General features: G+C 41.2%; 1 long non-coding RNA gene across 1 annotated transcript; it reads left to right on the forward strand.

Moving 5' to 3' along the window:
- Positions 1-761: 761 nt before the first annotated feature.
- Positions 762-3,263, forward strand: LOC141331609 (uncharacterized). The gene is made up of 3 exons (XR_012355271.1): positions 762-989; positions 2,444-2,520; positions 3,128-3,263. It is a non-coding gene; the product is annotated as an uncharacterized lncRNA (long non-coding RNA).
- The last annotated feature ends 10,913 nt before the right edge of the window (positions 3,264-14,176 follow it).

Here is a 14,176-nt window from a genome sequence, read left to right on the forward strand (position 1 = left end):
ATGCACAACAACAACAAGCTTGCAAGTATCCGTCCTTTCTACAAACGTAGATAGCTGCGTTTTAGGCGTTTTATAAAAGAAACGATTTCAGGTTGTTCAGAACCGTTTCATTCCTGTCCCTTTGCAAACTCACTTTCTGTCTCTCTCTCTTACTCTCTCTCTCTCTCTCTCTCTCTCACGCGTTCTCTGTCTATTTGTGTTTTATGTACGTTTGTCTATGTGCGATCGTTTGTAAGTAGAATAGTTTAATAAACAACCATATATTCACATATAATGATTCTCTGTGCTGAATGCTTACATTACAAAGTCACTTAAACTGTTTCGATCTCATATTGCTACCTTAAGCCCTATTCTGTTCAATTGTTTTAACTCCGTTCTGGTTAGTAAAAATGCGTTGCCGTGACGACGGGCCAACGTCAGAGTAATGGGTATCACTGAACAATTTGCTGGACAAAGAAACCAGTCGATATCATTATTACTGTTACTGATCAGAAACTGGAAATTGCGTATATTTAATGACGATTATTATACACGATTTCCTGTGAGTTAAACTACTTTCCCTGACTGAAATGTATGTTTTAAATAACTCATTTCATCCTATTCATTGGTCGGAAGACCTGGTGGAGTTTTGCAGTGTATATGTGATGAGAGAAACAGTCTCATGCATACACTCTAAAAACTCCTGGGTTATTTCTTTAACCCATTTTCTGGGTTATTTGTGTTGGGTTAAAATTATGGGTTATTTTTTCAGAGAGTAACCATTTTCTGGGTTATAGGGCTAATATTTTGACCCAACTCCTGGGTTGTTTAGGTTTATGGGTTATTTTTCAAAGAGTAACCCATGTTCTGGGTTCACGACCCTTCCCCCCGCCCCCGCTGTTGTTCTGGTATTTTCTCACAACAGTCGTTTGAAATAACCGTCACTTGAACTTCACGCTCGATCCCTTTTGGCCTGGGCTTCTTCGGTACAACTTCGTCGCGTATTCAAGGTAAGCAAGTATTTTCAGTGTCAATGTAACGTAAACTTTTCTGTGTCCATGTCCCCGTTAGTAGTTTAGCACCGTTTGCTGAAAAAATGACCATGGCTTATCATGGTAATTCTGTGGTTAGCATGTAGTCACCCGCAGATATGTAACTAGTTTAAAGTCCGTGTAAAGTGAAAGTAAATGTGTTTTGAGTTTTTCAGACTAAAGAAGAAAGTGTAATTAACCACCCAGCCAAATTTGAATGATTAAAAATAACGATAAGTTCATGAAATTCGATGTCAAAATGGTTTAAATGCTTTTTACACATCGTTGAGAAATACATGTATGACCTAAATGACTGAATTCATTTTACACGGTGTTTAAATTCTATTTTTCATAAATTGTGCTGTACTTATCTCATTGTTTTAATACTCGTGGTAATACGATAAGTACAGTGCAGCTAGTGGAGACTTCATGCCGCGTTAAGGGGGTCGTACACCGGACGAGAAGCCGCCCTCGCTGCGTCTAGGACAACTCGAGGTATCGCGTACTTTATCAGTTTATGGCCAGCAATATTGTTACGTTTAAGGATATTATGGGTTTAGATAATGCCAGTACTGTTATGATTGTACTGTATAATTAAAGACCATTGCTGAGACTGCAGTCTTAACACTTACTGTCTGTTAACTAAATTAAATGAGAATATCACCTGAAAATCCAATAACATCAGCAATTTTTCATTCAAGTAGCCGATTTCTGTAAATTAATGTAAAACTAAATTTATGTTGCAGCACATGGTGAAGTCAGTATATACATTAACGACGGTTTGTGAGAAAGAAGAGTAAATTTAATATAAGACTATGTACATTTACGCGCTCAAGTTTGTTATTTCAAATGTAGGCGCGCGGCATGCACACCGCAGGTCATGTGACATGAACTAACCAATTAGCTTCATCCTTTCCCTTAATAGCATTGAAAGCACTTCCAAGTCGGAGAAACAGTTTATCATAGCTGTACAGGAATAAATATTTAAAAAAAAATTTAATAACAGAGCTACTGCAAATGATTTTTAATGCTGAAAATCCATTTATCCTTTCCTGAATCTTCCGCGTGTTTATGGAGAGCGCAGGTCATGGTTGCTTAGCAACGGCACTCTCTTCTGGAGCGCAAGCGCACGAGCGCTTTGTTGATAGGAGGAAAGCGGGCGCGCCTAGCGTTTTCCACGCGTTTTTAGGCGCGACATGTGAACGGCCCCATAAAGAATAATGTGTTTGTATTTTAAATACCCTTCTCGTCCAGTGTGCAACCCCCTTTAGCCGTGGCTAGAGCGACGAGGCAACACAATAGTTGAGTTATGTTAACCAGCTGCGCTGTGCTTATCATATTATACAGTGCTCTACTGGCTTAAGTAGTAAGAGTTAAAGAAACGTGTCAGGTCTTCAAATTGTTGCTAACTTCTATTGCTATGTTTTCTCCAGGTCATTTTAAATGGACAGCTTTGTCGCTGATAAGCTAACTGAGTGGCGGCTGTCTGAGCTGATAGAGAATTTTAGAGGTGAGTGTTTTACTCTTAACTGCCCTCACATCATCTCTCTATACCTAAACATTTTTTTCTTTAATACGTTTTAAATGTGTCAGTGCAAGATTTTGTGACAGTCACAACTTCTTTGACAGTGGGGAATGCATATCTATAATAACCCTTTTAGTTAAAAGATACTTGTGCCTTGTCTTTTAGCTGTTATGCATAATAATGGGCCAGATATTCACCTTTGCATTAATGTCATTATTACACTTGTTAATGAAAGAAAAGATAGACAGTATAGACTGTATGGAACTCATATGGAAACTGATGCTCATTTAACTTTTTTTTTTTTTTTTTTTTACAAAGATGTGAATGCACTTAATAAGAAAATGGTGTCTAATGAGATGAGTGGGTCATACAAGACATAATATATTGTATGTGTACATGTATCATTTCCGTTAATTTTGCTTTTAGCCCTTTTAACCCCCTAATTGTTCCTTATCTGTACCTGATGTGTGTTATCTCTACTGCAAAACTTTGTAAAAGATTAAAAATGTCTGTTCATTTTCATTTACATATTTCTATAGTCGTTTTATTTTTTCACACACATACTGATACCTAGAATATTGTTAACCTACAGATGCCAAAGGGGAACTAGCGCTAACACTTCTACCCAACATGGTGCCACAGGCCGTCTACAGGGTTGGGAAGAAGACTGTCCAGCACTCCATTGAAGTGTCCCGGACAGCGTCCATACAACAAATGCCTGTAAGTACAATGGACCAGTTTCTCAGCACCACTCTGAGAGAGAATATTCTTAATTCTAACTATGCTGTACAGGTGAAAGATGGCAATCCAAGTGACATGTTTCATGTGAAAGCTAAAGGGTGAATCCTGATTTAAAAAAAAAAAAAAAACCTCCAAGGTTCCTCGCAGTTGTATTTCAGTTTTGAGTGATGCCATCTATGGTAGCTAGAAAGTGAAGTTGAAGATGTTAAGTTTTATTACTCTGAGTGGTTCTCAATCCACATTTTCTTTTACACATTCATGACCCACTCAAAATGAACACATCAATTAAGAACCACAGTTCATTTGGCTTCCTTCCTACAGTTAGTGTCAGCATTATAACACAAACTGGTAGTCTATTATCTTGCTTACAGTTCACCTTCTACACAATATTCACATTCTTTTGTGTATCTTTCTGTCTCTGTCTGTTTTAGGTTGGAACAAATATGGTGGAATACCTCTTGCAATCAAAGCCATTCCTCTCTGTCCTGGCGCTGGGAGACCCCCAGCAATGTGCTTCTCAGGCATTTGTGATATTAGCTGGTCAGGCACTCTGTTTCGGGCAGTTGACGTGTGTTTCAAGGCATTTTATGTTCTTGATATCAACTACCCCAAGCAGTGTGCTCCCGCATGGGAGTTTCTGCAGCAAGTTGTATATCAGATTGAGGGATCTGAATCAAAACCTGTCAAATTTCTTAAGACTGCCTTGCTTAATTGCAGAACTGTTTAATCGTGTTAAGCTGCAGTAATTGACACAACCAATGTTTAAAGCCTCAAGTTCAATCCAGTTATTGAATGTTGTCAAATGTTTGAGAGAGAATAAGTTGTTTATTTTCTATTTTTTAAATGTCTAATTGTTATACAATGTTATTACAGTGTGACCTAAAATAAATAGGTCCAAGTGTGTGTTTTTTTTTATTGAATTTAATTTAATGCAATAAAAATGTAAAAGTGCTTGAAGTGTGTAAGTGTTTTATTTTCTGAAATAAGGCATACTGGCATAGTTACCCAAGTTAGGTTATTTTTGACCTCTGACCTTTGGTTAAAAAGGGACCTACTAATTTCTGGGTTATTTCAACCCAGATATTTGGGTTGTTCTTTTGACCCAGAAGTTGGGTTATATTAACTACAATGTTGGGTTATTGTAACCCAGCATTTGGGTCAGGTATTTAACCCAGAAGTTGGGTCAAAAAGAATAACCCATTTTTCTGGGTTGAAATAACCCAGAAATTAGTTGGTCCCTTTTTAACCCAGGATTTGGGTCAAAAATAACCCATTATGGGTTAGTTTTGACCCAGGAGTTTTTAGTGTGTATACACACATATATTGATCATCTTAAATTCTTTGAGCTAACCAAAATTCTCTACATTAATTGGCGTTAGAATGCGGGGCAGTTTTAAACTATGTGATGTGAGCAGCTCAGGAATAATTTGTGTGTCTCCATGCTTGTTTATTCAAACTCGGCTCGCGACTCGCGTCTCTTTTGTTTGTGTGTGTGTGTTAGAACGGTGTGGACCAGCCCACCTTTAACACCTTCACAGATGTTTGAGCCTCTTGCACAGAGAAACTCAACCGCTGTTAAGACGTAACTTAACTGCAGTTTATATATTGACCCTATAAAACGAAGAAAACTTTTATAGAGAGTCTTAAAGCCACCCTAAATTAAGCGAAGAAAACCTTTTTTTAGCGTGAAGAAGCTGATTGAGCGATGTTCCTCTTTCACCTTAAAGCCTTTATATATTGACCCTATAAAACGAAGAAAACTTTTATAGAGTCTTAAAGCCACCCTAAATTAAGCGAAGAAAACCTTTTTTTAGCGTGAAGAAGCTGATTGAGCGATGTTCCTCTTTCACCTTACAAAGGCCATATCTTTATATTTTGAGGGTAGATAGATTAGCCATTGATGTGCACTCCAATGTTAAGCAGCTATCTTGCTCCTTTGGGTTAAAACCTCAGCTTAGCTAACTGATTAGGTTGACCCCGTTTGCTCATCGAATAGATTTAATATAGTAAACAACTTCGCGTTATTACTGTACAAATCTTGATCGAGTGTTATTTATTTGTTTTGTGCAAAGCACACACAAGTCTTGTGTCAGCAGGCTGACTCAAGATCAAGGTGCACGCATCGTAACTAAGCAACCTTTTAATAGTGTAACCATCCTATTAAGTTAAAGTTTGCAAACACATGTACCTGTGTTCAGTAAAACGGACACAAGAAATATACACCCGCGATAACGCGTCGCCATGGTAACTGCGCTTAGATGCACGTTTAAATCCACACAAGGTGGAATCTGAAATCCCGCATAAAAGGTATTTCCTTCTATTAAAAGATAGAAGTCTGTCTAAAACCTCTTCCAATACCTATGCCTGATTTCATATTTATTTTTTTATTTTTTATTTTTTCTTTGAGCAACAACGCTTATGGATAGTTCCAGTCAGTCTCTCCCTTCTCTTTTCCTTTTTTGATCTTACATTATTAATTATTGTTATTTAAACCATAATGATAATTAACATAATGTATGTTTTCTTCTTTTTGTGTGTGATTTAATTTTAATTATTTCACCGCCTTAGATTCAACTCTCCCTTTAGCAATTATAATTGTATTTGCTCATTTTAAATTTTTGATTAAACAGTCTTGATTTAAATTTAAACTTTGACCAAATCGATCAAGTTGCACTCTCACTACCCCGGGTAATTCGGCCCATCCCAGGGGGGCCTTTCTCTCTTTCTCTCAGCTCTGCCATTTCCCAGGTGTGACGACTCCATAGCGCCCCCACCCGGTGGGCCCCGTCACTGACCCCAGGGCTGGCAGTCAGCTCACTTTCTCTCTTTTGCTTTAACCCTTTATACCTCTCTTTCTGATGGATTTTGTTTTTATTTTTCTCCCTATTAGAGACTGAACCTGTCTGAACATCAGTGAAATCTTTTGGTAACTACACCGATGAACTGAATAGCTCCAAAGTTAATCGCTCATCATTAAGTTTACTCATAGTTTCCTGTGTTTACCCACACAAACTATCTGACCGCTTCTTTACAGCTAGGATAATAAGCGTTTAGTTTGCGTCACCATCTGATGACATCAGTTAAGTGCGCAACACATAGCAACATTTTAGCTCATTAGTTCTGTACGGACTTGCATTGGCTCGTTGTGCTTTGTCTCTCCCTCTCTATTTGTGTCAACATGTCACCATCCAGTCTCGCCATCCAGTCCAGACAAGGCAAAGATGCCATCCTGCCCTGGGTCTAGTGACTACAGCCCCTGAGCGGAGAACAGCCGGACGACCACGCACACAGGCGAATGGATCACGATCCAGTCAAGAGCTACGGCTGCAGAGAACCAATCAACTCATCTACAGCCCGGACCATCAGTGACCACGCCCTCAACAAGATCGTCTGACTAAAGCCGCAGCGGAGAAAGCTTCACCCACGACGGAACCAGGACAGCGCGCAGAACCGCCTAGACCATCTGGATGTTCAGAGATAGCGGATGAAGAGGACAAGGACCTACACGAGGAGAGAGGAGAAAAGCTTCAAGACACGCCTGCAACACCCCCACAGACTGAGCGCAGAGAGCAGTACAGGAGAACACTCCTAAACAGCGGAAGCTATCTTTACAATGGACCCAGGCAGACAGCAGCACTCATGCCACGGCCAAAGTCTTTTAAGGCCTCCTGCAAGCAGCCTACGCCGAAGTTCAAGTAACGACTCCGCAAAGAAACACAAAGTGAGCTGAACCCAGCACACCTTAAAGAACTCAAATGCTTGCAGATAACAATATGAACAAACAGGAGAGCTCAACACAAAATCTCTCCCGGGCCTAACAGCCCACCGTTCACACCTCACACGCCAGCAAGCTGGCCGGGAATCTGACAGCTGTCACCACAAAACGCTGTCTTCCTGAACACTGCAGTAGGCTACAACACACGCCTGTCTGCAAAACATTGACTTTTAAGCAAGAACATTGCCCAGTGTGACCACGAGACAGATCTGCTTAGCTCCACCTCCAGCTAACAGGACCCCAGCCATTTGTACCAGCAGTCAAAACTGCCAAAACTGAATACAGCAGCTAAGAACATGACTGCTACGACCAGCATCTGAGCCTACGTGAGACAACGCGACAGGCACCAAGGGAAGATGGCATCAACGCCAGAAAATCTTTCCCCTCAGATATCCACATCACACTGTGAGTCACCACCCAAATGCTACAGCCTTCTTCCGTCAACGATCGCTCGATTCAGCGGACTCTACAGACCGCCGGAAAACAGCCAAGCACCAGAAGGCAATAAAGATTAGCAAAGTGATTGTCCAGCTGCCCCATGCCAAGGGGGGACGTCTGACTGACCAAGGTGAACAAACATACAGTGGTGTATGGGAGCTGAACACGCAGCGACATCACTGTGTGGGAGTGATCTGAGATCAGTGCAGGCCAACACTGAGGACACCTGTGCTCTGAACTTAACCTGGAATAGACAATGCAAAACCTGCTACTTCCTGTTTCTCACAGCCCTACGATACTCCCTCAACTGGGAGAAAGCCTTGCTAGATAAGATTACTCCCAGATGTTTACACTCTGGCGAACGAACTACCTGCATTCACCAAAAGGGGTCACTGTTCGGCTCAAAACACAGTGTGGCTAAAACCCTAACGCTGCACACACATTCAATGGAATACGTGAAGCAGTGCCCACTCTAGAAGCCACACCCCCTTTCTGAAAAGTAATCTTTTGCAGTGTACATACCATTCAGGTATTTCAAAGACTTTAAACAATTCCGTCATGAAGAGCCTAAAGGAAAATGGCCACTCAGAAGTGGTACCAAGCTGCTCTCCACATATGACGATGATGCAGAACTAATGTCATGTACAAGGCTCTCAGCAGAGCCCAGCACCCAGATGACAACAGCTGCGCTGCACAAACCATCCAGCGATGTGCCAATCGCACCAGAAGACAGAGGGAATCACAGAGACCTGCCACCAACGTGTGATGTTTATAACTATCAATGCCTGCAGACCAAGGGTCCCACGCACACAAACCCATGTGCTTATAGACCAAAGAGCGAGGCAAGACACGCCCAGAGCAGGTACCTAGTGGAAAACGACAAGCCTGTCCCATTGCAACACCTTAAGCCGGGCCACCTGACATCACAGCACGAGTGACGGCAATCGGATCAACCCTTGTGTCACAGCAAGTCGCAAGAACTCCCTCTGAAAATTACTAACCTGCATAGACTCAAAGTAGGCTAAGCTCAGTTTCAAACAACACCACTCAGTTTGAAACAGACGAGCATCAACAACTGTTCCAGACAAGCATTGCCATCACAATAAGAACATTTACATGCTATTCGTGGAAAAACAGTGAAAGGCCCAGAAAAAAACTGAGGGATTTTGTGGCTCCCTAAGGTTTTCAACAACAAAAACCCACCCACCCAACCCAAGCATCGCTTCTAAGCCACAAGCAAACCCCTCACGCTGCTACGCCGCCTGCATCACACCCATGCACACTGGCTCCACCTACAAAATAGCTCTGCTAAAGCAGCCTCCACTGCTCCCAAGCAATGCTGACACTTAACCTTGCACTGTCCGACCACACTAAGGCACTAAGCCGAAAACAACTCAGTGATGTCACACACATGCCGCATCTAGATGACACATCCTCACATTTGTTCCTGATAACCAAACACCGCCACAGCTCCCAGCTTTCCAGGAACAAAGGGGGGTCATTGCTGATGTATGCCCAAGATGCACCGTGCAGAATACACCAGAGTACCAAAGCCACTACCAACGCAAAAGTGGCGCACTGCCAAGCATGCAGTGACAGAGGACATCAGAATATGCTAAGTTTGATGCCAGCTCGAAACCAGCGGATTTCAAACGACACAGCCTCTCTACGATGCAAAGCAGTCAGTCGACGAGAAACATCTGTGAACGTTTACCACCAGATGGCACCAGAAACGACACCCGTGTCAACTAAGAGACCACCCGTGTCACCACCTACATTGCTCACCAGTACTTCAGTGAAACATGCCCGAGTGCAACACCTGCATCCAAAGAGCGCAGGAAGCCAAAAGCATGCCGCAGCCAGCGAGATTCACAATAGGAACTGTGAACTAGCGTGTCTCGGACATCCAGCCCTGCCACTCACCAGGACCAACTGGAGACTCAGCAGAGTACAGAGAACGGCATCCTTCAGCCTAAAGCAGCCAACGGCCTGCAATGGCAGAGAAAGGAACAGCAGGACTGCGACAATTGGACAACTCACATCCAGCCGGGACAACCAGGAGCTGAGCAGCATCATCTTCTCCTTGGCCCACACCCTCAAGGGCCTCAGACAGGAGGTAAATGAACTGAACCTGCAAGTCTCTGAGTACCCAAATTTACCGACACCCACAAGGACAGCTGGACACGCCTGCTTTTCCAGAACAGAGTTTCTGATGCTAACAAAGAGCTCCTTGAATGAAACTCCACTGAGAAGTACTGAAAGATAAACTTCTGACTCCTTGCCCAACTCAACACCGCATTAGACTTCCTAAAAGGAAAAAGCATCCCATAAGACCAGCCGACACCTCAGGAGCAGCCAGACAATGTTGAATGGAGCAACGGGCCCACAGGCCCAACAGCAAAACCCCTACCAACACAACTCAGACCCGCTCAAGTCAGTGTCGACACCCCCAACATCAGACGCCTGATGACATTTGAGCAAAACAGCGGGATAACAGACACCTGCTGCCCTCCTGCACCCTAACCGGGTCCGTTGGAAACTTTCTTTACACTACAAAATCTTTACGACAATTCTCTGCGAACCCTGGAACTACCTGCCCTCTCACAAGTGAGAGTCCAACCAGCGATTCCAGACTGCAGGGACCACAGATACTAGATAACAACCACCTGACACAGACCAACCTGGGTCAGGATGACAAGTGACAGTGCCTCGACACCTGCTGCACAAAGCTCGAGGACCCATACCTTGCCACTGTCTACATTATCACACCTGATAACGTCGACCATGGCACCACAGCCACTCCGTGAAGCACCAACCTCCAGAGAGCCACCTCTCTCTTCCAGCCATGAGTGCCGGGTGCATGCCTGATTGTTCCGCACCTTTGACGTCGCTCGCTGTTGTCTGTTGGACGGACAACAACGTTCGAAAGAGGGGATATGTAGTGCCTGAAGCCCATCAGACATGAAATAACTAGTTATATTCCTTAAATGACTTCTCCCCCGATTACCTCCATGATTAACACCTAAGTGCTATGAGCCAGACCTCTGGTCACTATCCAACTCATCCCCCCACCATCAAGATAAGACTCTTACAGAAATGCAGATACACTTTCCTTATAAGGACATACAGTCCCACATACAGTTATATAGAAATGTACACATATCAATGTGTTACCTTTTCTTATATTGTTGTTTCTGTTATGTATGTCGGCCTCAAACATTAATCCGTAATAGGTGAATTATTGTGCATGCTAAGACACTCATATTTAGAATCACTCAGTCAAACGAGAAGATACATAGACCATGTTTGGTGTCTATGAGCAGCATTTATTATTCCCTAAATGTTAATGTTTGTGGCATCTTAATAACTCCTTGCTTTATACGTATTATTGAACTTTTGAAAGTTTTGTGGCCAAACAACCAATCAGCTTCCACATGCGAAACACCAGTTTGAGAGACAAAGACTTTCAATCTTCCCTCCAAAACTCAGATCAACCGGATTGGACAAGGTCCAACTGTGGGCGTGAACGACCTACAGGTTTATAAACCTTCCCTCATCTCTCTCTTGTCTCTTGCCTTCTGGACACAAAGACACGTCACCCGCACCTCCCCCCCAGATCCATGGGGGGGGGGGGGAGGCGGCTCACCTAGCAATGGAGATGATGAGGCCTGCAATACTCTCAAGGAACTGGAAAGGACTTTCTGAACTGAACACAAACGGAACCAATGCACAACAACAACAAGCTTGCAAGTATCCGTCCTTTCTACAAACGTAGATAGCTGCGTTTTAGGCGTTTTATAAAAGAAACGATTTCAGGTTGTTCAGAACCGTTTCATTCCTGTCCCTTTGCAAACTCACTTTCTGTCTCTCTCTCTTACTCTCTCTCTCTCTCTCTCTCTCTCTCTCACGCGTTCTCTGTCTATTTGTGTTTTATGTACGTTTGTCTATGTGCGATCGTTTGTAAGTAGAATAGTTTAATAAACAACCATATATTCACATATAATGATTCTCTGTGCTGAATGCTTACATTACAAAGTCACTTAAACTGTTTCGATCTCATATTGCTACCTTAAGCCCTATTCTGTTCAATTGTTTTAACTCCGTTCTGGTTAGTAAAAATGCGTTGCCGTGACGACGGGCCAACGTCAGAGTAATGGGTATCACTGAACAATTTGCTGGACAAAGAAACCAGTCGATATCATTATTACTGTTACTGATCAGAAACTGGAAATTGCGTATATTTAATGACGATTATTATACACGATTTCCTGTGAGTTAAACTACTTTCCCTGACTGAAATGTATGTTTTAAATAACTCATTTCATCCTATTCATTGGTCGGAAGACCTGGTGGAGTTTTGCAGTGTATATGTGATGAGAGAAACAGTCTCATGCATATACACACATATATTGATCATCTTAAATTCTTTGAGCTAACCAAAATTCTCTACACTGGTAATAAACCTTTCTTTTCCAAATGCTGGGTTGAATGTGGTATTCACACTTTAAAAGACCTCTACAATGATTATGGGCTCAAGTCCTTTCAGATCCTAAAAGATGAGTTCTCGCTCCCAGGATTTTCTTTTTTTCTGTACTTAAGAATAAGATCTGCACTGAAAGCTTACGGTGTACCCTGGTCAACTAAAATATCTCCTCACCCTATGGTAAATTGGATAGATTCTAGTATGGCTTCTAGAGGTATTGTGAATATAATTTATAAATCACTTGTGGTTCGACAGTATTCAAACATTCCAATTGAGGGTTTCTGGGAAAGAGAATTTTACACTGTGATTGACTGGGACAAAGTCTGGGGAAATTGTTTTGTTACCTCTAAAAACACAGCTCACCAAATGATCCATTATATATTAATCTATAAGGCATATGCCACTCCTTGTTTATTATATAAAATGAAAAGAAAGTCTGATCCCTTCTGTCACCTGTGTAATAGCTCTAGTCAAGGTACATATATACATATGTTCTGGGACTGTCCTCAAATTGCCTTGCTCTGGTCCTTGGTACAGGACATCTTGTCGGATCTTCTGAAAACTCAGATCCAAAAGGACCCACTGCTTTTTCTTTTGTTGGATGATTCGTCGCTGACATTATCTGTCAATCAAAAAAGGGTTCTGTCTGCTGCTCTTACTGCTGCCAAAAAGGTTATATTAAAACTGTGGTTGGAACCATCAACCCCAGTTAGATTGATGTGGATGTCTTGTTGGACATCGCCCGCTTGGAATATACTAGAGCCAAAATACATGGTGCCACCAGAAAGACAATACAATTTTGGTTGGACTTTACTGACATTGTATCAGACCTCTTGAATTCCTAAGTGTTTTATTTATTTATTTTATTTTTTAGCACTCTTTTGTTTTATTTATTTATTTTTTTGTTTATATTGGCAGATCTCGGGCTCTATTGTAAAAAGTTATGAATCTAAATGTTTAATAAATAAATAATCAAAAAAATATATAATAAGTTTAATATATATATATTGCAAAATAATCACAAAATTGCGTTATTTAGTCATGTTAGCACATAAAAAAAACAAACGTTTTTTTGTATGTGTGTACATTTTTGAAACACACGTGACTTGAGGCTGAGCTCTAATTGGCTTGTTTCAGATTTTCCTCAGGTGCTGAGTACAGCGCTCCAGACCCTCCCACTTAAGATCTTAGCCAACCAATATTGTTTTTATATATCTTAGCTTAGCCTCATGTGATTGAACTGTTCTCAAATGTAATATCTGACTGCAATATCTTTTTGCAGATTTAAGTAAAGTTAAATTCGATTTTATCTTTTAAAGAAACCTTTTTCAAGCCGTTGAAATGAAGGGAAAAAAAAGAAAAATACGGATCATGGAACTTGGATGGAGTTTGATCGCTAGATGCAATGTAAGTCATGCCTTTTTATCGTTTTCCCTGTTACTTCAAAGTCCTGTCACCATAGCGTTGTGGGCAACTACACAGAAAGTAACAAAAACATGCAGTTTACCTTGAGGCAATCATCAGAGTCCAACTACATTGGCTTGTGTATTCAGTTGCACGATGGACATGTCTCTTTTTAAGTAAAGTATGAGTCTCTAAGTAAGTATTAATGTGTGCACAATATTAAAAAAGATAAATAACATAGCGTCACTTCTTTAATTGGACATACATTCAGTTATATCTGACAACTTCAGTACAAAGTCAGTACCATTATAATTAGGTTTTTAAAAATTAATGAACTGTCTATAAGTATTTAGTATTTACAGTTTTTGCATAACAGTTAATTACTGGGCTATATTAAACTTTATGGAAATTAATTTATGCAATTTTTTACTACAAGTCGATTTTCACAGTCTTTAAACTGAGATCTATCCTGTGGCTCCCTCGTGTGGACAACATTATTATGGCCTCTCTGAATCACATTAATTAGTTCACTAAGAATGTCGATATACCACATGTATCTTGTGAATCTATTGTTTTTCCCCTTTCATGTTTGGTGTCATTTTAAATGTCACCATTTAAACACATTTTAAGTGCAATTTGGGAAAATGGTCTTAATCTCTCAGCAGTCACTTATGAAAAATATTTAAAACTTTGAATTCTTTTGCAATAAAATTTAAACTCAGTCCTAACAAATTAAGTGAACTTAAAGCACAGCTAAAAGACCTACACCAGAGGTCACCAGACTCAGTCCTAGAGGGCCG

The sequence above is a fragment of the Garra rufa genome, chromosome 1 (genome assembly GCF_049309525.1).
Source record: "Garra rufa chromosome 1, GarRuf1.0, whole genome shotgun sequence".
Classification (NCBI taxonomy): domain Eukaryota; kingdom Metazoa; phylum Chordata; class Actinopteri; order Cypriniformes; family Cyprinidae; genus Garra; species Garra rufa.